This window comes from Lissotriton helveticus, chromosome 7 (assembly GCF_964261635.1).
Source record: "Lissotriton helveticus chromosome 7, aLisHel1.1, whole genome shotgun sequence".
In the NCBI taxonomy this organism is placed as follows: domain Eukaryota; kingdom Metazoa; phylum Chordata; class Amphibia; order Caudata; family Salamandridae; genus Lissotriton; species Lissotriton helveticus.
In genome coordinates, this window is record NC_136068.1 from 1,744,237,382 (window position 1) to 1,744,265,306 (window position 27,925).

At 47.4% G+C, this 27,925-nt stretch overlaps 1 protein-coding gene across 1 annotated transcript in view; it reads left to right on the forward strand.

Annotated features, from left to right (window-relative positions):
- Window positions 1-27,925, forward strand: part of LOC144770730 (sialic acid-binding Ig-like lectin 14) — a 167,602-nt gene that overhangs the window by 52,403 nt on the left and 87,274 nt on the right. The gene's annotated exons all lie outside the window — the stretch shown is intronic.

Below are 27,925 nucleotides of genomic sequence, written 5' to 3' on the forward strand. Positions count from 1 at the left end.
AGAAATAACCACATGCAGTGTAGCGATACATAGGCACAGCCCTGATGAATGCCTTAGACTCTTTGCAAGTAAGAGGCAGAAACATGTTGGCGTGACATTTACTCATATTTAGTGATGCATATAGGTCATTATACAAAGTTATGCCTCATGTATTTACCAGTTGGTAATTTTTTTTAAATCCTAGGATACCTGAAGAAAGGACACTTTAGTGGTTTATCCTAAGGTTTTTTAACTTACAAACTGGACCTAATCACTGTCCTAAAAAGAAAAAAAATATCTAAGAACTCCCTCTAGTTAAGCCCCAATCTGAGGTCGAGTCCACCCTGGTAGTATCAGCTTACCAGGGTGGGACAAGGTGGCAAAAGATGTAGCATGTTACATTACATGAGTGAGCCATCCTCATCCAATTCTTGCAATTGTCTAGAGATTGGGTATATCATAGGTAGCAGTAGACAGGGACCAACCCAGATCCTTCATAATGACTCGCTTAATAGCCATATAGGCAGATGCCAGAGGCCAGAGTGTATCATGCCATGTATATGTAACCAACCCAGGTCCTCCATACTAAAACTAATACTCTCACTACCTATACCACAATGGCAGCACATTGCGTATTTTCCACATTCGCAACTCTTTCTGTCAGGAAATATGGAGAGTTCAGAATAGGTTGGCAGCTGACAACAATGTGCAAGATTCTGTCAAATGTCTGACAAGCAGCTCATAACTTTTAGTAAATACATAGCAATTGCCGAAGCATCAATAGTAGCTCTGTTGCTGTCCATTGTAGGTGTCTAGTAGACACAAAGCATGCAGGTCCTTCATGTGGCCTTTACTCACATGGTAGTGGATCTCTTATGGATCAGTGAAAGAATGTAAATGGATATCATGGTAAGGATTTGAGCCCTCAAAAAAAATCCTGAGTTGAATACCTGCTGTTTCCTCAAGCATCAAAATATGGAGGAGATTCGGGTCAGTTACTGCAGTTATGGGCAGTAGCAAGAGAAACCCATTTCAAGTGATGCACCCTTTGTAAGTCCCCCCTTGCTGGGTTCCACTTCTTCCGCTGAATGTCCTACCGTGATTGGAAACACCATTTTATGAATTCAGTGCACTATCCCAAGGACATTATTTTGCAGAGATGTTCATCCTATCCAAGGCAACAGATTTGGATAAATCTACCCTTACCCAAATATGGCTTTTGGAAACAGAATAACTGCCCCAAGTCATCTCAATGTTAGTATTTGTCAGAGTCCACACCCCATAACAGCTAGACACTGTTTATGAGAGAAATTACCCTATAGATAACATGTGTTGTGTATTCCTTCATTGTTGATAAGTGTGAGAAGCAGGCGGGCAACTAGAGCCAAATTTCGGGGGGTGGGGGTTGAAAAATATTTCGGGGGGGGCTAATTCGTCCAACCAAAGACAGAGTGGCTGTAAGAAGGGGTGAACACACAGCAAAAGCCTCATTTATAAGTAAATGGTCTTTTAAAGACCTGTTAATTACTCGGGTGCGGCTGCCATTAGATGCTCGCCAGCCCGCAAAGCTTTCTCCGCCGGGGCTGACTCACACGACGGGGGTTGGGGGGGCGAGCTGATGCCCCGTGAGCCCAATGGGTGTTGCGTGCCTGGTGAGAAGTACATGTATCAGGCTACCCTTGGGAACCATGTAGAGCTTCCGTCATGCTCCATGGCTGAATCTGCTTCTGGGGTAGTGAGACACACAGCAAGATAGCCAACACACAGAGAAATACTGATTGGAGCTGAAACCAGACCTGGGAAGTTCAGTGTGGAGTAAGATTGCATGCTACAATTGCAGCCTGCGACAAGCTGAATGAGATGGAAGTGAGAGAGGAAATTCTCCGGTTAGTAACAGCCCCCGCTGGGCTGGTCTGACATGCTACATTGGATCCCTGTCCCCACGCTTCCTACATTCCAATTGATTGACCGATGATATTAGCATTGTAGCGGGGTGGACCGGAGGCCGAGCAGGAAGTGGAAGTATGAGACTTGAAATCTCGCGGTAATTAAAAGATCTGGGGCTAGATGTATCAAGCCGTTTGCAATTCGCAAAGGCCGGAATTCGCAAACGGTCTTTTTGCATGTTATGACATGTAACAAAAATTCGCAAAATAAGGAATCGCAAAAATTTGCGATTTTCTATTTTGCTTAAGCATTTAAGGTATCTCAATTTTGCGATTCCTTAAATGCTATGTATGTAGCATTTTGGAATTGCGAATTTAGGTTAAGAAATCGCAAATTACCACCAACTTGTAGTTGGTGGTAATTTGCAAATTCTTTTAAAAATGCACAATTTGGCATTTGTGAAGGTGGCATGTGACGCACATACATGCCATAGGGCATGTATGTGCGCCATATTCATCACACATGTACATTTCAGGGGTGCAGCCAGGTGTCCTTGAGACACCCCACACCCTTGAAATAATTCTCAATTTGCGATTAGCAAATTGCGAATCGCCAATTGAGAATTATTTCACAATCATTCCTATGGGCCTACTGGCCCATAGGAATGAATGGGAAAATATGCCTTAATATTGCGAATTCGCAAATAAGGAAGAATAAGAAATCGCTAAAAAATTGCGCATTTCTACATACAGCCCATTTTGCGATTTCTAAATAGCGGGTCCTTAAAAATCGCTATTTAGAAATCGCAAAAGAGTATGTTGATACATCTACCCCCTGGAAACAAGTTCGGCCACACAGCTACTCCAGAACTGTGCGGTACACTTTCTACAAAAAAACTAAGGTTTGCATGGGCAAGGTCAGCACTGGCTTATAGACTCAATAAGTATCGAAAGGTCACAGAGAACCTGTAGCAAGCTATCACTGTTAAGGGATTCAGTTGTCAGACGACAATACCTGAATTGGAAAATGGGTGGAGAAGGGGTGGAAGCAGCCTGAGGAGGGAGCCTACGTCCCTTCACAGGTAGAGAAATAATGGGGGGTTGCAGAAGTCTGTGTTAGCCCAGATGAGGCTTGTGGCCCTCTTGTGAAATCGCTGGCATCCACCACTTAACTCACTTAATCCTCAAGGTGAAATTGAATGGGAAACTAATAAAATCATTGATGCAACACATTTGACACTCATCAATGATAAATCGTGCTCCAAGCAAAACTTTAAAAGGAAATAGTGGTCAGAACCAGCCTGCAGCAACTCAAGTGAAGAAGGCCTGATCTCAAGAAGAAATACTATAAGCAACATTGGTCCCTTCAAAAGGGTAATGAACAATGGAACACAGACCCACAATAGGACCTGTGTTAATATTCTCCAATTGGGGATTGAGTACATTTATTAATACAAAATATTGTGAAATCATGAAGCAAAAACATATGAAAATTAAGTGGGCAAAAGGTTGGAAGTCAACAGGTTTCCGAACCTCAGGCATTTATATACATGGTGACTTTGTCAGTAAATACATATTCAATCAGTCACAATAGCAAAGGCATCTTATGCTCCATTAAAATATAAATGAGCCAATTTGGAGTTAAGATACATCAGTCGAAAGAAATAGCAAAAAGAGAGAAACAAAGTTTGTGTAAAATAGAAAGCGGGAAAATAACAGACTGTCCATCAGAAATATCCACAACCATCTGGCCTATAGAAAGGCCATAGAAACCTAGCTCTTCCTCAACTAATTTACAGTCTCTATGCTCATCATCCTGCAATGCCAGTGTCCTGGTTTTTCTTTAGCGCTAGGATACCCCGTCCCTCGGGCCGCTAAGCGCTCTGTAAATCTCCTAACATAACACAACAAAATAAACAAAAGAAAATGTAAATTAATCCTGATACTGGACATTTTTTGACTGAAAATCCAGCAAAACACAAGCTTCCTCCAGAAGAAGAAGGACATGGCTACTACCCCTGTTTATCCTGCCCACAACTCTCTCCACCTCCACCATTTTCTCCACAATTAATAATTGAAGATTGTTAGATCTGGGGGTCTCTAGTTGGCAATGGTTATCACCTTTGTCCAAATAGGGACCCTTACTTCTAAGTCAAGATAAGGGGATTACACTCCTTAATAACCCCTGCTCACCCCCTTGGTAGCTTGGCACGAGCAGACAGGCTTATCTCAGAGGCAGTGTGTTAAGCATTTGTGAATATACACAGTAATACAGTGATAACACTACAGATGGACACAACACAGGTTTTATAAAAATAGGTATTCTTTATGTAGACTTAACACAAGACCACAAATGACAAAAATCCACAATACTACACTTAAGATTGCTTAAAAGATGATGAAAGTCTCTTAGTTCAAGTTGATGGTAAATGCGACAAAGTTCTCAACAAAGTACCTGGATGCGTAACGCAAAGTGAACAAAAGGCTGGCAAAACGGGAGATGCGTCTGTTCCGTGACCCGGGGGAACGGCTGCGTCCTTCCTCAATGCTTGCGCAGAGTAGGGTCTCGTCGTGAGCCTTAACGGTGTGGAGGTGATGCGTAGATTCTCGGCCTGCGGGCTTGTTGCGAGAAGATGGCGCCCTTGATGCGGCGATGCGATGGCAATGCGATGATGCCCTGGCAGCCTTGCTACGACTCTGTACTTTGGAGCCACGACAGGCCCTGCGACACGCTTCTCCGGTGATGCGATGGTGACACTCACGATGGCGTCACACTTCTCCGGTGATGCGACAGCAGATAGCTTCGATGAACACACGCTTTCAGGGAGATGCGACGAAGGCTCTCTTCTCCGGCATTGCAAAGATTTCAGATGTGGCAGCGACACGCTTCTTCTCAATGCGTCGCGCTTCCAGCTCCAAGCGGCACACAAGTGACTGGAGTCAGAATTCCCAGCAAGGAAATTCAGAAGGGAGGGAGCTGGAGGTGAAGTCTTTTGTCCATGAGACTTCAGCAGGAGGCAAGCACAGTTCAATCCCTTGGAGAATATTCTGTAGATGAAAGTCCTTACAAAGTTCCTTCTCCTTTCCCTTGGTAATGAAGCAACCAATGCAGGCCAACCCAGCAAACAGCACACTGGCAGAGGCGCAGTCCAAACTCCTGCAGCTTCCTTGGTTCTTCTCCTTGGCAGAAAGGTTTCTTGTTCCAGAAGTAATTTAATTTCTTGAGATCAGGGTCCCAATATTTATACCCAAAAATCCTTTGTTCTCTGAAGGCAGAGAGGCCTCTGCCTAGTCCACACCAATTCCTGAGCACTTTGTTTACATGACTCTCTTCTTCCTTTCACTGTGCAGGGCAGAGACATCAGCCGGCCCTCAGGAGGTGGAGCCAGCACAGGGGAGGGAAAATACAGCTCTGGAGCACTCTGTTGACATGATTCCTCCTCTGCTTTCACAGTGCAGGGCAGAGACATCAGACAAGCCACAGAGGGTGGAGCCAGCATTGTAGAGGGAAGGCCCAGCCCTATTCAGGTCCCAGGTGTAACTCCCCCCTCCCATCTAGATGCAGAACTCTCTATTCACCACTGGGCTGCCCCAGCTTGTCTCCTGGAATTCCCCAGCCCTGTCACACACAAACCCAGACAAGGAATGAACAACCCAGCAGAGGCAGGCTCAAATGGTTAGGCAAGCAAATACCTGCTTTCTAAAACTAGTATTTGCAAACACAGAATATTACTTTACTAAAATATGTACTTTATTATTCTGAGTTCAGGGATACTAAATTCGAATTTCTACCATGTTCCCTGAGTCAGTTAGGATTATAAGAATGTAATAATCTAACTGCCCATTCTAACCTATGAGAACAAGTAGCCTTCAATAGTAAAAAACGAAAATGGCTGTAATTCACTATTAGCACATGCTAGACACATCAGAGCATGTCCTACCTTATACTTACAATGCACCCTGCCCTTGGGCCTACCATAGGGGTGTCTAATATGAGACAAAGGGAACGTTTAGGGACTGGCAAGTGGGTGCACTTGGCCAAGTCGATATGGCAGTGCTAGGCTGCACACAGGCCTTGCAATGGCAGGCATGAGACACACTTTACACGCTGCTTCTGTGGGTGGCACAACCAGTGCTGCAAGCCCACCAGCAGCATTTGATTTACTAGCCCTGGGCACACATGGTGCACTGTACTAGGGGCTGATAGATAAATCAAATAACCCAATCATGGAATCCAAACAGTATATCAATTTAACATGGGGAGCACTTGCACTGTGGCACTGATTAGCAGTGGCACAGTGCCCAAAGCATAAATCCAGCAAAAACATATCAAAACAGAGGAGGCAATCTGTCAAAAATGGAAGGGAGACTCACGCCACTGATTTCAGGTCTAACACGTGTCCCCTCCAGCTGAAATGTGGGGAGAACTACCCTTCCCCTTGGGAGTTTTTTTCACTAAGGCAGAAAAATCTGGACAGACCATCAGCGTTGGCGTATTCTGTACCAGGGCGGTGTTCCACCGTAAAGTCCATACCCTGTAGGGAAATGGACCACCTCAACAACTTTGGGTTCTCACCCCTCATCTGCATCAGCCATCTGAGGGGCCTGTGGTCGATCTGAACTCGGAAGTGAGTCCCAAACAAGTATGGTCTCAACTTCTTCAGTGCCCAGACCACAGCAAATGCCTCACGCTCAATTGCACTCTACCTCTATTCCCGTAGAAGTAACTCCCTACTGATGAAGGCTACAGGTTGGTCTAGGCCCTCTTCATTAATCTGTAATAGAACAGCCCCCACACCATGCTTTGAAGCGTCTGTCTGTACAATAAATTCTTTTGGGAAGTTGGGCACCTGAAGCACGGGTGCTGTGCACATGGCAGTCTTCAGGGCGTCAAAAGAATTCTGACAGGTGTCAGTCCAGTTCACTTTCTTGGGCAGCTTCCTGGAAGTCAGCTCAGTTAAGGGTGCAACAATGTTGCCATACCCCTTGACAAACCTCCTGTAGTACCCCGTGAGTCCTAAAAAGACTCTCACCTGTGTCTGAGTCTTTGGGGGTTCCCATGCCAGGATGGTATCAATCTTGGGTTGTAGGGGCGCCACCTGGCCGTTTCCTACCTGGTGACCCAAGTACACAACAGAGCCCTGCCCGGTCTGACACTTACTTGCCTTGATCGTGAGGCCTGCCTTGCGTAGTGCCATCAACACTTCCCAGAGGTGCTGCACGTGTTCTTTCCAGCTGGCGCTGAACACTGCAATGTCATCCAGGTAGGCGACACTGAAATCCTCCAGTCCAGCTTACACCTGGTTGACCAACCTCTGAAAGGTGGCAGGTGCATTCTTCATCCCAAAGGGCATAACCTGGAATTGGTAGTGCCCATCTGGTGTGGAGAATGCTGACCTCTCCTTAGCCCCATCAGTCAAGGCGATCTGCTAGTACCCAGACGTCAAATCAAACGTGCTGTGGTACTGTGCAGCACCTAACCGAATAATGAGCTCATCAGCTCTGGGGATGGGGTGTGCATCAGTCCTGGTGACTGAATTGAGCCCTCTGTAGTCCACACAGAACCGGAGTTCAGGTGTGGCACCCGGTGAGGCAGCCTTTGGGACCAAGACCACTGGGCTGGCCCAAGGACTGTGTGAGGACTCAATGACCCCTAAAGCAAACATCTTTGAGATTTCCTCCTTAATGTAAGCCCTAACCTTGTCAGTCACTCTGTAAGCATTGTGCTTGACAGGAGGACTGTCACCAGTGTCCACATCATGGACGCACCACTCTGTGACACCAGGAACCAAGGAAAATAGATCAGAGAATTGCCTCAACAGCTGGTGACAATCTTGCTGCTGATCAGGTGCCAGGGTGGCAGAGAGGCTGACACCATCCACTGATCCATCTTGCTCTGTTGCAGACAGGAGGTCAGGAAGAGGCTCGGTCTCCTCCTCCATTCCATCATCTGTCACTAGGTGCATGCCCACTTCGGACCTTTCTAAGTGGAGTTTTAGGCGGTTAACATGCAGGACCCGCAAGGGGTTCCGGGGAGACCGCAAGTTCACCAGATAAGTGACCTCACTCTTGCGCTCCACCACCTCATACGGACCGGTCCACCTGTCCTGGAGCGCACAAGGCTCCACAGGGGCCATGACCCAAACTTTCCGTTCAGGCTGAAGATCAATCAGAGTGGCATTCTGATCGTACCACCACTTTATTTCCTCCTGGCTGACTTCCAGATTCGCCTGAGCGAGATCCCTGAAACGCTGAGTCTGATTCCCGAAGGCCAGCATGTAACTATACACATCCTGGGGAGGTTTCCTGTGAGATTGCTTCCAGACTTCCTTGACCAGACCCAAAGGCCCCACCGGGAGACCATACAAAAGCTCAAAGGGGCTGAACCCTAGAGACTTTTGTGGCACCTCACGGTAGGCAAACAGAAGGCATGGCAAGAGGACGTCCCACTTACCCCTCATTGATTCTTCAAGACCCATAATAATGCCTTTAAGGGTCCAGTTGAATCTTTCAACCAGCCCATTTCCTTGTGGGTGGTAAGGAGTGGTGAACTTGTAGGTAACACCACACTCCTTCCACAGAGACTTCATATAATTGGAAATGAAGTTTGTATCTCGGTCAGACACAACCTCTCTGGGGAACCCCACATGGGAGAAGATCCCCATCAGTGCACATCCCACCACAGGGGCCGTCACTGTCCTGATCGGAAAAACTTCTGGGTATCGGGTAGCATGGTCCACCAAGACCAGGAAAAACCTGTTGCCCATGGCTGTCTTGGGGTTCAGTGGCCCCACAATGTCAATGCCCACCCGTTCAAAGGGGGTACTGACTACAGGGAAAGGTTGGAGAGGGGCCTTGTGCCTCCTCCCACTCTTCCCACTTGCCTTGCAAGTTTGATAGGTCCTACAATGAGTATCTGAACGCTTTCGGATCTGGGGCCAATAAAAGTGGGAGACAAGCCTTTCAAAGGTCTTGTTCTGCCCCAGAAGACCAGCTAAAGGAACATCATGAGCCAAACCCAGTAGGAAGGCTCTGAAGCGCTGGGGTACCACCAGCACACGGCCTGACCCAGGCTCAGCAACTTTAGGCTCGCTATACAGGAGACCATTTTCCCAGTAGATCCAATGTTATTCAGACTGATCACCTGCTGCCTGGTTTGTGGCCTGTTGCCTCAAACCCACAAGAGTAGGGCACTTCTTCTGCTCTTCACAAAATTCCTCCCTGGAGGGACCCCCTTCTTGCTGCCAATGGGTCAGCTCAGGTAGGTTCCCCAGTTCAGAAACTTGCTCCCCTGTAGGCTCCAGGGCATCCCCCTCAATGTCTGCCTCCTCCTGGACTGTGGGAACAAGGGTGGCTGGTTTCCCGCGCCCCCTACCTCTTCTCTTTAAGGCAGGTCCCTGAGCCATACTTTCAGGCTCCAGGGTCTCTTGAACACCCTTAGCTGCCATAGACCGAGTGGTCACTGCCTAACAGACAATCAACGGAATGGATGGCCTCACAGCTACTGAAGAGTACCAGAGACCCCCCCCACTCAAAGGGAACTTGAGCCACTTTGCAATGGCTCTCTGTGTTGTCAGCGGCAACAACTGGGAAGAATGCATTGGGGACTACCTGCTCTTCAGACTCAGACTGCTGTCTGAGTTCTCAGGGCCAAGGTCCTGCCTTCAGTATTCTCAGGCACCTCATTGTGTTCAGGAACCAAATGCCAATGGCTGTGTTACTTTTTAAAATATTCTCTTTCTGTGTTCATGTACAGACTCCTGCTCACAGGCCAGATTGCCCCCCCTACTGCCGAGCAGCACCACCTGTGTGTGCTCGCCTCGCTGCTGCCTGTTCCACGCCTGACGTGTGTTCTAGCATCCTGTGCCCCAGGATCTCCGCCGTTATTTTGGTCTGATTTTTCACAGTTTTTTTCTCCTGCTTACTCTGTATTTCTGCTCCCATTGTGTATTTTCTGTCCATTGTACCGCTGTTGTATTTCCACCCCCACTCCCGCCTTGATCAGTGTTCCAGCTCTTCGCTGCCACTGACCCAGCGGCCACGCCCCCTCGCCACCCGGCTCCCGCCTCCCAGCTGCTCCTCCCTCCCTCCCCAACTTAAATGGCAGCCGCCGCACGGACGCGCAGCTGACGCGCGTAGCGGGCGTGCCGATTGCGCGCGAAGTCCATGCCTGGACCGGGCCCTGCGGCAGAACCCCTGGACCCCGCAGACACCACAACACCAGACTCCGATACGACGCCAACACCTTCCACGCTCTCAATACCGGCCGAGACCACTGCTGTTTCCAGGCCGCCCCGAAACACACCCACGGACCCTTCTCCTATCACACCTGCAACTTCACATGCAACAAAACCACCACAACCCCAAGAACTGGACCCAACCACCTCCTCTGCATACTCCTCAACACCCGCTCCGAATGCAAATAGGCCGTCGAGCTCTGGTACCTGCTCGACACCGCCGCCCCAGATGTTGCCTTCCTTACGGAGACCTGGTGGAACGACTCCTCGCCACCTGACATCGCTATATCCATCCCGGACGGGATGGATCCAGATCATGGTTTAATACAGACTTAAACTCTGAAAGAAGAGAACTAAGAGCGGCAGAAAGACTGTGGCAAAATAACCCATCCACAAGCCTATGAGCTAGACTCAAAGCTTTAAGAGGGAGATACAATAAACACATAAAACCTCCTTCTTTTGCAACGCCCTTGACAAAGCAAAGACAGACCTAAGGAACTTTTCAGCCTCATCAGGCAACAAACCTCTAAACCCCCCATGACACAAATTATGGCCTTCAAAGTCCCGTGTGACAACTTTGTCAACTTCGTCATTGACAAAATTGCCAAGATTGAGCTCTCCTTGGACATACAAAGCAGTCCTCACAACAGTAATGCGTCCACTGAGTTAGATGGTGTCACCCCCAAGCACCCTCCTAACTTATGGAAATCCTTCAACCCCATCTCTGAAACAGAGGTCCTCAAATTGATCTCCAACACCAAACCCTCGGCACATATCATGGATCCCTTACCAGCCCAACTAGCAAAGAAACTTAAATTATGCCTAGCCCCGCACTGGACTAAGATTATAAACAGATCCTTGAGTACAGGAGTGATGCCTGACTGTCTCAAAATCAGCCAAGTCACTCCTCTACTGAAAAAACCTGGATCGGACACAAACGATCTGAATAACTTCAAACCCGTCTCCAATCTCCACCTCCTTGCAAAAATTATGGAAAAATGTGTTCTCCTCCAACTCACTCAACACCTAGACAGCACCAACCTTCTTGATCCTCATCAATCGGGGTTCATGAAAGGTTATAGCACAGAGTCAGCGATCCTAAATGTAATTGACCACATGCACAAATCTCTGGACAAAGGCCATTGCTGCCTATTCTTACGCCTGGATCTATCGGCAGCCTTCAACACTGTTGACCACAAACTACTCATCAAAGCACTTCAAGAAAGAGTAGGAGCAGACGAGGTGGTCTTACAGTGGTTCACCTCTTTCCTACAGAACCGCACACAGAGTATAAAAATCAAGAACTTTTCATCTGACCCACTCCCCGTGGGTAGTGGTGTCCCCAAGGATCAGTACTCTCCCAACAACTTTTTAACATCTATGTGGAGCCTCTCACCTCCATACTGAAAAAAAACCAACATTCCCTTCCACCTCTATGCTGACGATACACAAATCTATCTGGAAGCTTCCTCCTTCGAAGACATCAAAAGACTGAACTGAACGACACTCTATGAGAAGTCCAACGCTGGCTCTCTCGCAACCATTTAAAGCGAAATCAGGGCAAAACGGAAATCCTCCTCATCTCTTACAAAGAGGAGAACCCTCAAATCACAGAATGGATAAAAGCCATGGAGGCTCTCAACCACAACCTCACCCTAGCTGAGTCTGCAAAATCGCTGGGAATTACTCTGGACCCCAAACTAGATATGAACAAATACATCAAAAACTCTGCAAAGAGCGCCTTCCTCAACCTTAAACGACTCAAAACAATAAAACCATTCATCCCTACAAGTGACCTCAAACAGGCTACACAATCCCTGGTACTGTCCAGACTGGACTACGGAATTGCAACCCTCACAAGAGTAGCAAAATCCCATCTTGCTCCACTCACTTCAACTCTGAACGCAGCAGCCAGAATGATCATCGGAGTAAAGAAATACGATCACATCTCGCCTGCACTAAGAGAGCTAAAATGGCTTCCTGTTGAAATGCGTGCCAATTTCAGAACCGCCTGCCTCACGCACAAAGTGCTGCACACAGGTAAACCCGCCTACCTAGCTGCTAAACTTCAGAAGGCTGGTCAGTCAAGAACCCTAAGGAGCTCAAACACTCTACTCCTTATCCCACCGAAATCTCGCAGACATAAAACCGCATCTCGATCCTTCGCGGGAAATGCGCAGAAAATATGGAACTTCCTTCCAGTCCATATCAGGATTTTCCCCTCCTACTTCAAATTCAAAAGGCAGCTCAAGGAACTCCTCCTCACCCGATCTCGCCCACATGGATAGCTATAAACCATAGCAGCACATGGACACTTGGTCATCAATGACCTCTTCCTCACCCCCCCACCACTCGATCCCTTCCAGGAGTCACTGGATCCTCAACGACCACTGAAGCGAGGCGTCATTTGTTCCCGGAACATTCTACTCTGATAACCGTCATATGCTCCCTGTACATTGTACTGAAATAACTTACCTTACGTGTAACATTTTGCTCTCCATGTCGATATTATGTGATGCTTTCTGGAACATTGTATATAACAATTGGCTTATTGTATCCTACGAGTGATTCATGCTGTAAAGCGCTCCGATACCTTTGGGTCAGGCTAGCGCTATATAAAACTCATAAAATAAAAATAACATAAATACTCAAAGTTCATTGCAAACTGCTTTCATATCTACTCTGCCTTTGCATTTTTGTTGCTAACTAGGGTTCTTTCAAGTGTCTACTAGGTGAACTAATCCCCCTTGCATGGCACACATTGTCACTTGCACTAGTATGAGTTAATGGTTGTTGAGACAGTGTAAATGTGTTGTTAATGTGCACATTTTTTTATGTTTCATAGTTGAATACCTTTTTTGTAGTGCTAGTTTTAACATCTCTTTTGTGTTTTAGCAATGCTGCTTGGACTGTTGTTTTAATAGTATTTATCATTAATGGAGTTAGTTCATACTCAATATAATTGTCATTTGTCACTTTAATATTAAACGCTTAGGGGCATATATTAACAAGGACTTACTGCAGATTTAGCACCATCTTAACGCATCAAAAGTGGAGATAGAACTAACACCCCATTCACATGCTGGTGCAAACAGCAGACATTGTCAGAATTCCTGCAATAACAGCCCCAAAACCTAACACCACGGCGGACACCACTAACTAATGCTAATGAGATGCAGAGTTGGTGTTCCCATGCAGAAACACGCGAAAAAACAACAACAACTCTTTCACAACGAACTGACAGATCCGCGAAGCAAACCGAAAACATGCGATAAGCCGCGGTAGCCGCAAATATTTAACACCTGCCTCAAGCAGGTGTAAAGACGGGCAACTAACTGCAGTAGACAACGAAGCCCCGCACAGAGCCACACCTGAAGAACAAACAACGCCATGGGGCTGCTCATCATGTAGCTCTGAGCCCCAAAAGGGATACAACAACCACCGCCACCACCCCAGGACCGCCACCACCCTCAGGACCCGGACTTGCCCCCCCGGCACCACCGCAGAGGCAGTGCAGAGTAAGACAGCGGACCTACCAAAAACGCACCACCCTCACAGACCTCACGCCGGAGGAAGTCATTGCCCACTATAGGCTGAAATGGACAACCATTCACCGCATCCTGACACACATCGCCCATAGGCTGACAGTCCCAACACTGCGGAGAACCAACATCCCTCCGCAGACAAAACTGCTGGCTGTGCTGCACCTTTTGGCATCTGGTACCTTCCAACCAACAACTGCCAGAGTCGGAGGGGTCTCACAGCCAACCCTATCAAAGTTCTTCACACCTGTCCTGGATGTCATCCTCAGCTTCATACCCCAGTACCTTCACTTCCCCAATACTGCACAGGAACAGCTGGAGACAAAGCAAGGCTTCTACGCCAGTGCCGGATTCCCCGCCGTTTTGGGGGCAGTCGACTGCACACAAGTGCCACTTGTGCCCCCTGTGGATACTGCTCACCACTACCGCATCAGAAAGCACATGCATTGCATCAATGTGCAGGCAATAGTGGACCACCGGGCACTCTTCACCAATGTCGTCGCCAACTACTCAGGCAGTGCGCATGATTCCTTCATCTTCTGCAGTCCATCATCAACCAGCGCTTCTAGGATGGCACAAATTGGACGGGACTGCTCATTGGTAAGTACCAAGTCAACACACCCCACATCCCAATGCCTCCAAAGCACAATGCACAACTGTGGGGATGCACACATGACCAAACCACAATTAACAACTACACGACCACCTACCAGACACAACCACACCACTTCATGGTCCTCCTGTCCTACCCCTACACCCAATACAGACATTTCATGGCACCACAGCCACACAACAGTTGAACGTGTGGAGAAGCGGAATGCAGCCACAACACATTTAAAGCACTGCTCTGCCCACATGACCCTAGCCCAATACCCCGCAGGTCAGCGTCCTGTGGCGGTAGGCCCATGTTGCCCGCTGTGCATCCGGGGCCACTAGCCTTGTGCGACTCGTGTCATCCCATCTTGTAGTTCTGACATTGCATGTCTGAGTGCATGATGACTGGTGGTGCAGTTGCCAGCATCAGCTACTCCCTGCTGGCTGGCTAACACTCACCCCACACACAGCCAGCACAGGTGTCACTGGATTGGTGGACCTGCCATCACATTCTGCCGAACCAAGTATTGACTCTTTTCTTCTTGCACTGTCACAGGTGATCAAGGACATGCACTCTACCCTTGGATGATAACACCCCTCCGAGACCCGGCCACATCCGCCCAGATGTAGTACAATGCGGCCCACATACGCATCAGGGGTATCGCTGAACACACATTTGGCGTGTTGAAGTCATGTTTCAGGTGCCTGGACGGCACAGGTGGGAAGCTCCTGTACAGCCTGGACATCGTGTGCAAGGTGATAGTTGCATGCTGTTTGTTGTGCAACATCTGTGTTCGCACCAGGGCCCCATGGATCTCAGTTCCAGAGGCAGTAATTGGGCAGGTGGCCCACATCATAATTGCAGCAGCGGCAGGAATGGCCCATAGGAATACCATCATTGACACTTACGTCTCATGAGCACGTCACATTGTGACAGTCCATGGCAATCAAGCAACAGTAGAAAATGTCCAAATGCACTGCATGTGTGAATAACACATACCTGCAGATTTCAGCTTGTACTTGTACATTTCAATGTTACTTTTCTCTACGATTTCAGATGTGATTTGTTGTGCGCATTTGCTGAACCAGTTGTGTCCTGTGTTCAAATGTGGTGGGGTTGCTGTTTGTACCGTGATGTTGTCAATGCCGGAGTGCACTCCTACTTATGTGCGGAAGCTGCAGGGTGTGTGTGATATCCTGCTGCTCTGATTTGTCTGCCACTGGTCTCTTTCGTGCAGTGTGCCTGTCGGTTCTGTTCTGCCACAAGCTCATTTTTACTGCAATTTCTTCATAAATTTAATGTGTAAGGATACTCAAATCCATTCTCTTCTGCTAATGTTTAGATCTCCAAAGCTGGTACGCTATAAGTGCCTGCAATGGTTTTTTAAAAGACACCAGGCCTTTTAAAAAAAATACTCTATCCCAGTAATCAACTCAGCTACCTTGCTAAAAGAAATCCTCCCCTTAATAGGAGTGAAACAACCTACATATTTGGCATCAAAATGGGCGGTAGCGGGGTATGTTAAAGTGTCAGACTTTTTAAGGAATGGTCATTGGGTGACAGTTGTAGAAATGCTCCAATCTATGGCTAATTATTTTATCCTAACGCCTTCTTACGGTATTTTATATAAATACCTTGTTGAAATAAATGTTGCTTCTTTTATAGATCAAAATCAGTTGGTGGAGGAATTATTAGCATCAAATAGGAAACCAGGTGCCTGGAAGAAATATTTAGCTAATATAAAGGGGGGGGATTTTGAGTCGAAAGCTACCAAGAAATGGACAGAACATGAGAACTGCGAAATTTCTCCCCATATTTGGACCACTATTAACAGGCTAAATTTCAATACTTTGAGAGGAGCAAATTGGCGTAGGATGCTATTTTTATAGCAAATGGTTGTTGTATCGAACTCCCGCCACCCTGTCAAAGATGTATGCCAACCAGTCTTCTCAATGTTTCCGATGTATGAATCATCCATCTGCCAACTGGTCACATATTATGCTGAGTTGTCCAAAAATTAATGTTTATTGGGTAGAGGTGTTTGCGCAGCTGGAATAGGAGTGTAATATACAGCTGGAAGTTAATGATAGGCTAATTTTATTCGGTTTTGACCCTGATCTTCCTTTTACAGAGTCAATGACTAGATTTTTGTATATAGCAATGGCAATTGCAAGATCACTCTTATAACTAAAATGACGTTCGGATCTGATTCCCTCGGTCCAGGAGTGGGGTCAGAAGATGAGAAGGGATAAGAAAAGTGAATACACTTATGCTGTATGAATTGGGGTCCTTAAGAAATTCAATAAAATTTGGGATACCAACTTTGATTAATTAATAGCTAGAGGAGATGATAGAAACTGTTGTTAAGTTGCTAAGTTGCGGTGAGATGGGATGTGGTCTTGGATCTTATCTAATGTTTTTTATTGTGTAGATATATCAATTACTTCTTATTATAATTTTTATAAAGTGTTATAGAGTGTGAAATAGGTTGAGGATGTGTGATGTTTATACTGACTCAGATGTGATTTGTATTTTGTATTTCCTTTTTAACTCCGGCTTCAATTAAAAAAAATGCATTTCTATATAGTATTATTCTAGTATGTTAACTTACTGTTGTGTTTAAAGCAGTTGTATTGTCAGGGTACAAATGATCAATACAATGTAGGATAGACCCATAATATAGTTTCTCTAGTTCTAAAGAGTTATAAAGAGTAGGTGTTGTGTTCATGTGTTAAAAAAGCCTGTAAGTGATCAGGGTGCATATACGGTACTATATTAATATAATGCTTTTGTTTATATGTCATCTCTTATGTCCATAATGTACTGTAGATCATATGCTTCCCAAGTATTAGCTTGCTTGTATTAGTTATGTAAGACTGCAATAGGACAAATTAGGAGGCATTGCTTTCCTCATAAAACGGCGTTACATTTTTCATGCCCTTGATGATACTGTGCCTGCATACTTGCAGTCATGTTTTTCAATAGTTTTATTTTATTATCAGATAATAAAGGAATAGCCTTACCTTTCTTTTCTTCTGTGTTTTTGTTTTCTGTAAAGAACATCTTTTTAATTTTAGTTATTTGGTAAATGAAAAATAAATTATTATTTAAATAAATTATTATTATAACTAAGTTTGTAGATTTGTAAATCATTATTTTAGCTAATATTTTTAATTTTTATATAGTATGTATTTTAAATTATAAATGTGAATGACAGAATCATATACGCTTAATGAGGTTATTGCTTTCTGCAGAATTTTTTCTGGAAATGGGAGCATGGAGATGGGACTGTAGTTTTTGAGGACTTTAGGGTCTACTGTGTGTTTTTAGAGGCGCTTCCACCCCTCTGGGAAGGAGACCAAAATGATGGATTCATTGATGATGGTGGTGAGTTACTTGCTAATGGTGCTGTTCCCCAGGCTGAACATGGGGTGAGTTCAGGGATCTCTGAGTACCCCTTGAGTGGATGGTGGTGATGATGGTGGTGGTTAACTGCTCCAATGCAGTTTGCCATGTGGTTAATGAGATTGTGTGGGGGTTGCAGGGAGTGAGGAGTATGGTTAAGGGGGCCTATAAAGGAAGGATGCAGTCAGTTGGGTGTAAAAAGCGGGCTAAATAGAGAGAAAAACAAAGGTTAAGTGGGCCTGAAAAGGAAGGATGCGGTCAGTTGGGGGAAGATAAAGCAGTGAAAAAGCTGGTTACAATCAAGATAAAAAACAAAGGTTAAAGGGGCCTGAAAAAAAGGGATGAAATTAGTGCGGGGAGAAATAGCGGGTTACAAAACAAAGAAAATAAAAGATTATGGTGACCTGAAAAGGAAGAGTGTGGCTAGTGGGGGGAGAAAAAGTGGGTTAAACAGAGAGCTCAGGGAGTTCAGTGAAACTGCTGGTGGAGTCAGCAGCAGGGGAGAGCTGGCTCTGGGGCTCAATTGGGTTGCACTGCAAACTTCATTACATAGGTTTCCTTGGGGGGGTAGGGCACTGGGCAGAGTCAGCAGGAGGCAGGAAGCATGTGAGAGGGGGAACACGAGGAGCAGCCTGGTAGAAAAGAAGTGGGAAAAAGAGAGATCAGCTTGGGGAGAGAGAGTGGTTAGAGCAGCCATGTAAAAGAAAATTAGTTCAGAGGGAGTGAAAAATGTTCAAAGGAGCCTACAAGGAAAAGCTTTAGAGGAGGAAAAAAGGTTAAGGGGCCCGAAAAGGAAAGATGCAGTCAGTAGGGGGAGAAAAGTGGTTTACGATGGAGAAAAGCAAATTGTAGCTTAGAGAAAAACTAAAGTTAAGAGGGCCTGAAAGGTAGGATGCAGTCAGTGGGGGGGGGAGAAAAAGTGACTACAACAGTGAGAAAAACAAAGGTTAAGGGAGCCTGAAAAGGATGGATGCAGTCAATGGGGAGAGGATGTAGCCTAACGGTTAGGGCAGTGGATTTCAAATCTGGGGAACAAGGTTCGAGTCTCGGCAACAACACTCAAAATCCTGTGATTATGGGCAAATCACTAAATCTCCCCATGCCTAACAAAAATGAATGTGTCCTTACGTAATGCAACTGTTGCTCATGTAAAGCGCTCTTATACCTGATTTTGTGTCAAGTTTGCGCTATATAAAAATTAGAATTAAAAAAAATGGGGTGAGAAAAAGTCGGATAAATGGAGAGAAAAGCAAAGGTTAAGGGGGCCTGAAAAGGAAGAATGCGGTTAGTGGGGGCAGAAAGAGCAGGTTAAACATTGAGAAAAACAAAGGTTAAGGGACGCTGAAAAGGATGGACGTAGTCAGTGCACTGTTGGTGGAATGAGCAGCAGGGGGGAGCTGGTCCAAGGAGCTTCTCAATGGGATCGCGCTGCAGCCACCATCAAGTAGGATTCCTGGAAGGGGCGGGGTCAGCGGGATGCAGGAAGTGGCGGGAGGAGAGCACAAGGGTTGGGAAAGAAGTGGGAAAAAGCAAGGTTAGCCTGAAGGGAGATATATATGTATATACTGATTTGTAAAAAATGCATGTTTGTATTTAACAGAGGGGGAGATCTAGTGGCTATTAAAGATATTTTGCATTTGTTATTATTTGTTACATATGTAAGAGCGTTTTAAAATGTTACTTGCACATCAATATCATCAATATGCAGGTCCTAAAAGTACATGGACACACTTGTTAAGAGTGTGTTAATGGGCAAATGGTTGTAAATCAGCCATGAGGAAGTGGCTGTGGCATGCGGACAACCACGTGCCGGTATGTAGTACAGTTCATCAGGTCACACATCTGAAACATTCCAGATACATGAATGACAAAGTACATACAATTGCATGCCTGCCCCTGCGCACTGAGGCAGATACACCTCAGCCCCTCCCGCTGCCCAGCAATGCATGCCTGCCCCTATGCACCCAGGCCTCACTGCTCACCTACCGCCCTTGGTGTGTAGCAATGAGGGCCCATCACGTGCCGCTGCAAGTCACATGCCCGGGGCCCACGGACATGGCACTGTCCACATAATGCAGCACCGCTCTGCAGGCCACCAGGTCTCACATTTGATGCTGGGTCTTGATTTCACCATAGCAGAGGACATACTAGTGCACCTGGCATCATCGCAGGCTGCACACCCGCTCAGCCCTTGAGGTGCCACTAACTCTGTGCACCCAAAGTCATCGTCCTGTGGCGGTGTGCCTGTGCCGGCCGCAATGTATCCAGTGCCACCAAGTCTGTGCCCAAAAGTCATGGACCTGGTATGATTGGGTATCATGTTGTGAACGCCATCATGTCACCTCCTGTTCTGGGGAATGTGATGTTGCAGGGCCCGAGGCCCTCATACCTACATTAACACCACACGGATGCGCCCAGATAGAGAGTGGAAATGGCATCGAGCACGTGCACCCGGCCCTTTTTATTGCCAGGATCACATGTCCTTTGACGTGTGTGCTGGATGGGTGTCGTGTGGGTGTAAACCAGCCATGAGGAAGTGGCTGTGGCATGCGGACAACTACACCTGTGAGCGGCAGATCACTATAGGGAAGACGTGGTACATGTGTCGTTGCCGTCCACCCATGTGAGTGTAAGCGGAGTGGGCTGGCCTGGCATATGCCGGTCAAGTGTAAGGGTTTGTAAATGACCCCGGGGCCCTGGGAGTTGTTCTGTACAGGGCTGGAGAAGGAAGTACCTAATGCTTGTGTCCCTGTTGTTGTGTCAGCGTCACCCGGTCCGCATTCAGCAATGTGTCACCCTGTGACCCTTGTTCTATGACATGAGCCATATGGATGTAAGAGGAGTTCAGTGAGCCTATATTCATCCATACTTCCAAACTTGAAAGACCATAAACATGACACATGTGTGAACTTGAATGTTTAATGCAGATTCAGTGGAGTGTTGTATATGGAGCAGGACAGGGCAGGACAGGGCCATGCAAACTCCACATGATGATGTTGGCCCTTGGAGGGCCAGCCAGAGTCTTTCAGGAAATGACAAGTCCAAATGAAGAGGAAGAGTTCAGTCCACAGTCTGATTACTGTGTCTTTGGCAATCAAACAGTATATGGCAGTCCATGTCAAGGTCAAAGGTGAGTGTCACAGAGTGCATCGGGGGACAGTGGAAGGTGATGATGCAGAGAGCAGAACCAAGCTGAAGCAAGCCCTATGGCAGAGATGCATGCTACTGCGTCCTTCTTATCACGAGTGCAGAATCATCTGCATCTTCGTCCTCTGCTGTTTCATGTGCCTCACGTGTGGGTGGTGGTGTTATATCTCCAGCACTGTGTGGCAGTGACACATCAGTGGCCGGAGGTGAAAGATCTGCCGCACTGTGTGGCACTAACACTTCAGGGGGTGGAGATGTGGATAAGGTGGAAGCAGCAGCATGAATCTTCGCCAGGCCTTGCCGTGGCCGTAGCTGTGAGGATGGTCCTGAGGTCATTGAGGTACCCATCTACCTCTCACTGGCGTGCAGTCGTGGCAGCCGCTCATTCCTCATTCGCCCGCTCCATGGTTTCCATTAACCTTTGCATGTTTCCAACTCCTGTGTGACATTGCTAGAGCCACTATGACTGGACAGTTGTTCTATTCTCTGAGTCAGGTCTCCAGCGATGTCAGCCAAGATCCCTTGGAGAGCATGGAGCGGACTGTGGGAGTCCGTTAGGGACCGTGAGCGGTCCCTGATGGGATTCAGACACACATGTATGGCATCTAGTTTGTCTGCCATGCGGTTGAAGTACACCCGCACCAGGTCAGCCAGATTCTCCTGGCACCCTAACACATGGCGTTGGAAGGCCATGTGTTCTTCGTGGGGGTCCTGGGAGATAGCTGTGGTGGTGGGTGCTGCCTACTGTGTGGTCTGTGCAGGGGTGGGGTCTCCTCATAGCAGCTGGGCTGCCCAGCTCCTGGCAGTGGGCTGTGTAGGATGTCCATGAGCAGTTGGAGGGCGCCAGAGTCGAAGCTGTGGTGGTCCTCTTCGTCATCAGAGAAGAGAGGGTCAGGCAGCTCTGCAGGAGGTGTTGATTCTCCCTCTGCAATGTCAAGGTGAGATGCAGTTTAACAATGTGTCCACATGTATGTTGTTGCATTGTACATGTTTTCATACAGACAGCATGACTGGGTACATTATGGCTGTTTGGGAGGAGCTGCCTATTTGATGGGGGACAGTGGACATTTCAACAACAGACGTGTGTGTGTTTGTACTTGTACATTATCAACTCACACGTCCCTGCAATGCCAAATGTGATTGGCCAGTGTCTGCTCTCAAGCAGCACCAGTTGTGTCCAGTGTTCTGTTGTAGGTGTTTTGTGGATTTTTGCAAATGTTGATGTGCTCTTCATTTGATGTGTGCACTGCATTTTGGGGTAGTCACCCCATAAGCTCTGATTTTGCTGCCCCTTTGACTTCTATGCTTGTACATTTCTGATATGTTGCATACTTGGGTACATTGGTCTCTTGGTGGGAGTTGGAGGTCTGGGGCATGGTTTGTCCGTAGATGTTCTCTGCTTAATTGTGCCAGTGTGCCAATGTGCCCATCTCACCCCATCCCCCCAGGCCCTGGTCCTTACTCACCCTTTTGCTGTTGTATCCAGTCCTGTTGAGCAGTGTCCGGCCCCCCAACTCTTGCCACTGTCTCCCCACTGATGACTGTGGACACCATTTCCTCCATGTCGTCCAGCTCCTCCAAGAGGCACTGGGTTCCCACCTCCAGTCTGCATTGCTGCCTTCCGGTTGTTGGCCAGTTTCAGCTTAGTTTTGCACTTGACATCATTCCAGCGCCTCTTGACCTCTTCCATTGTCCTCTTCAGCACTCCAACTGCATTCACCTTGTCCATGATGGACTGCAATAGTCCATTTTCTGTTGCCAATGACACAGTGGAAGTGACGAACAGTTGTTGATGGTGTTCTATCATCTCTGTTATCAGAATCCTGTTTTCCTGCAGACTGAACCTTTTCTTCCAACTCTTCTTTCCTTGCCCTTCCATGACCCCGAGGTCCCAGGCTGGTCCTCTGAGGGGGTTGGGGGATCCTGGTTCTCCTCCGTACTTGCTCTGGCAACGTCCATTGTGCTTTGCTGTTGTTTGGCATTTGTTTGTTGTTTTTTTTCGACTTTTATGGTGATTGTTCCCGCCTGACATGTGTGAACTGCAGGCCTGTAGCTGGTTTTCGCTGATTCTTGTATTGCGATTGGCCTCATCGCAGCTTTTTTTGCGTTTGTGTTTTTGCATTCTTGCAGCGTGGTGTTCATTTTAACGCGGTCAGTTGACACGTTATCTGGAGACTATCGCATGATACCGCCATGTTGTGAATACTTCATTAACATGGCATAAATTTCCCACAATAGACTACGATGTTGAAAGTTGCGTTAAGTTGCTTTTGCAATTGTTATCACACGTTCTTGAGACTGTCCCCACTAGAAGTGCCAAAGCAATGCTGATTAGCAGTGCTTTTCAAATCCTGATTGATGAGATGTAAAAAGCAATGCTAATGCAAAATAATTAATTAATTGCAGACACTAAAAACTAAGGGGCATATTCTCAAGGAGTTATCGCCGAGTTATCGCAGCCAAAGTCGCAATACATTTATCACCCCATTCACAAGCTGGTGCTAACTGCCCATAGCACCAGTTAACCTGCAATAGCAGCCGCAAAAAACATCACCACAGATGACCCCCGCAACTATCGCTAATGAGATGCAGAGTAGGCGTTCCTGAGCAAAAGCTGCATCAACACCACACTGCAACATTCTCAACGACCAGCCAGATCGGCGATAAGTCCACAAAACATGCGATATGGCACATTAGTAGCAGGAAGTTAACACCTGTTCTGACATGGTGCAAAGTCACAACAGAAAAGGGAGCCCAGCCCAGAACCATCCCTTAAGAACAACAGATGCCATGGAGCCACTGAACATGCATGCCGGACACCCAAGAGGGCCACAACTCCCACCGCCACCAACCCCAGGACCCCCCCAGCCCCACCCTGGGCACCCCACACCTCCCCCGGACCAGGACACTACACATTAATAGCATGAAAACATAAACAAAAGCGACCGCCTGATGTCGCACAATTGCAATAATCAACATACATGTGAGCACTGAAATCCTGATTCATATATTCACCATTGAAAGCCCAAACAAATTGTCACATTCAAATTTGTCACCAAACAACTATTTTGAAGAGCTATGGCGGGCCATCCCTTGACAATCTGTGACTCACAGCCTGCAAGACAATATTCAAGATAAGAAGGTGTCTCAGGCACTCATCAAAGGACAAGGAGAGAGAGAAAGAGAGAGAGAGTGAGAGAAAGAAAGAGAGAGACTGAACAAGGAGTGCAAGGCCAATGGGCCCTTGGCTCATGCAAACATGCCAACAGCCGTGTATATCTCGAAATCTGTGCACCCCAAATCCCAGGCCTGGAATAAAAGTCAGTGTGAAGTCCACATCACATTTAAGAAATGCAAGCAGTAGTCAGACTAAAGCCAGGAATGAAAGCTCATGTGTCTCAACACACCAGGCTGAAGTCAAACCGAGCCCCCGACCTTGGTCCTGAAAGCGGCTGGCACACCCTGCGTGAGATACCATACCAGCCCCCGAAGACTCCCACATCACAAACTGCACTAATGAAACACCAATTTGCTCACACCCCACACTCATTTGTTCCTGCACGACCTACACCTGCAAGAGATGCCCTTGACACATTGGCTAAAAACGACCCACATGACCAAACGTTGCACACATATACGACTGATTGCCAAGAGCTGTGGCATATCGTCCACCGAACTTCCGCCGGTCTGAGGAGTGCTGGTGCCACGAGACCAACAAATGCAATAGCAGGCATTCTCGGGCACATGCACAACCCCTGTCACATGGAACTGTACCGTGCACGAATGCTGCATCGGATCCCCGCCAATGGCAGTGTTGCAAATCAGTTTCTGTCTGAGCTTCCATCTAGCCTACGTCACCTGCGTCTAGCCCTGGTCCCACTGTCGATCATGCACCTTCGAGTAGCCCATGGTCTGCCTATCCAACGCAATGGCAGCGGAATTGGATTATGACTTCACAGTGCACGGCCTGTTGGTCCACGAACAGGAGTGTCACCGGGATAGCCATGCATGGGATGCGCTGATCTTTGGCGTATGTGCTGACAGTTGCGCATGGGAGATTGCACAACTCCTCATGTGCAGTGACCACATCGAGGCGCTCCCCTATTGGGCTATGTTGCGGATTGGGGAAACGGCGTGGACTGAGCACATCTGCCTGGACCAGCTAATGTATTTGCTCACCCTGCTGTTCCTTAAACCCGACAACGACGTACTACTGGAACACATTGCACATGAAGCTGCGCTGGCATTCATGGACAAGTAACTACGTTCCTGCAGCCACATCAGATTGTCACCCATAGCACAGGTCCCAAAAACTTGTTGCATCATGGGGAATGCTCACGTATCCCCCCACAACAGAGGACATGTCTGCCTTCATCTAGACTCTGAATGCATGTGTGTGGTGCTACGTGTTTGTACACACACCTGTGCAAGGTGAAGCAGTTCCATGGTCGGAGCTGCACAGTGTAGTTTGGCAACGTTACCAATTCGGACACACTGCTGGGGGGAGAGTACACACATGGCAATGTAGCATGAAATGTGACCTTGTCGGACCCTTTCATCTGATCACTGTCAGTAGAGCAGACAGTTGGCGCAGTCCGATGGCAGAGCACTATGCAGACCTCATGGGCTGTAAGTCATGCCCAGCAAGGCAAGGTGGGCTGAGACCGTTGCCATCCGTAATGATTGGTGTTCATTTCTGCCTCCCCATTTCCTGCACCTCTACATGTTCCCATGCTGCATGCAAGTGTCTTAAGCATGTACCAGCATGTTGTGGTTGTTGTCTTGTCCATATATGCCAATAAAGTCTACGCAACTTCACTGGTGTCTAACCGTGATGAGTATTGATTAGATTGACCACTCATGTACCCCAATGAGCATCGTGCCTTCACAGCGAGGGACTGACGGATGCATGTACAATGGGGGTGGGTCCCCTTTGACAGCTCTATTTCTGTGAGGCAGACATTGTTTTGGGATAGTTGCTGGCAGACCTATGCACTTACGTGTTTTCAGCAATGTGAGAATGGTGTCCAACCTCTGACCATGTGGAGCAATGTCATAAATCATAACAGAATGTGTCCACACAGATGTGTGTGAGTAGGTATGCACTTCTGGCCTGCTACCGATTTGGTCATTCCTACACACAGCCCTTTAAATACATGGACGTGTGCCTACGTTGGGAGATTGTGAGATTGTTGTTAATGTGCAATGGGGACACAGCTAGTACTCACCTTCACAGTCATCCAATTGGCCATATGTCTCAGGGATAAACATGCGCATTGATGTCATTCACCAGGGTGTACCTTCTTGTGCAATCCTTGTCCCTACATCCAGCCATACTTTCATACGTGAGTGAACATAGTCATGACACATCTGTGTGGTTTCAAATGTTTTATTCACATTCTGGTGAATGACGGAGCTGGAGCCGTACATGGCCATCCAAGCCCACATAACATGGAAGCCCAGTGGTGGGCCAACCAGAGTCCTTTGGGGATTGAAAAGTGATTTGGAAGAGGGAGAGTGCAGTCCGCAGCAGGACTGCTGTGTAATTGTGAAGCAGTGAAAATATGGCAGTCCATGTCGGGGTCTGGATGGATTTCGCAGAGTGTTCCGGGGGTCAGTGGAAGGTGTTGTCCCAGGGCATGATGCATAGGGCAGAACCAGGCAGGGACCGGCCATCTGGCGGTGATGGATGCTACTACCTCCTTCCTCACACAGTAATTGCCATCCACATCTTACTCCTCTGATACTTCTTCTGTGTCCCGTGTTTCCGTTGTGTGTGGCGGTGTAATGGCTGCATCACTGTGTGCCACTGACAATTCAGAGTGCAAAGGTGAGGGGGCTGCATCACAGTGTGGCACTGACACATTAGGGTGCAAAGGTGATGGGGCTGCATCACTGTGTGCTACTGACACATCAGGGTGTGAAGGTGATGGGCCTGCATCACTGTGTGCCACTGACACATCAGGGTGCGAAGGTGATGGGGCTACATCACTGTGTGCCACTGACACATCAGGGGTCGGAGATGTGTGTGTGTCGAAGTTCCAGCTGCAGTTACCTCGGACTGGCTCAGGGACAGCAATGGCAAGATGATGAACTGAAGGGCGTGGAAGATCCCAGCTACATTTTGCTGGTGTTCAGCCGTGGCCCCATACTTCCAGCCTCCATGGTCTCTATTGTCCTCCGCATCTGTGCCAACTCTATGCTGTCATCGCCGGTGTCTGTCTGACTAGACAGTTCTTGTATCCTAGTGATGGCCCCAGCGAGGTCAGCCAAGGGTTGTCGGTGAGCATGGTGCGGACAGGGGGTCTCCGTTAGGGACTGTACATGGTCCCTGATGGAACTCAGACAGCCACATATGGCATCAAGTTTGGCTGGCACAAGCTGGAAACCCACCCTCAGCTGATCTGCCAACTCCACCTGGCAACCCAACACACGGCGTTGAAATTATATGTATTGTTCTAGGGGGTCCTGGGAGACAGCCGTGGCGATGTGTGTTTCCTGTTGTGTGGTCTGTGCAGGTGGTCGTGTCACCTTGAGGCAGCTGGCCTGCCCTGCTCCTTGGACTGGGGTGGAGAGGCTGTCCATTATCCATTGGAAGGTGTCTTAACATATGGGCAGGTTGTCCTCTTCATCATCACTGATGGGATTTGTGGTCTGCTCTGCAGTAACTGTTAATTGTCCCTCTGCAATGTTAAGGGGAGTTGCAGGTTAACCATGTATGTTGACGTTTTGCAGATGTTTACAGACATTAGCATAATATGTGTTCCATCTTCGCAATCCTTGGTTTAGCTTTGTAGCGTTATCATGGTTTCACATGGGGATACTTTTATTTGTGGCACAAAGTCCGTTGCAGCAACATTTTGTGCGGTCATTGTGCAGTTTTGCTATTAGTTTAACACCCATGCCTTGTGCATGCGGTTGTACTTGTTTCAGCCTTATAACGCATTCATGTTGTCACACGGGGCTATAATAATGATATCATGTTGCCTCGTGGGACCGGAATTTACCTTTAGCATTAAGTCCCTTGTGCCGGCCAATGCTCGCTACAATCTTGTGGTTTCACCAGTCATTGGCACTCGTTACTCGTGCATGTTATAGTTGTCTTTAATCAGCTGTGCCTCGTAACCCACACCA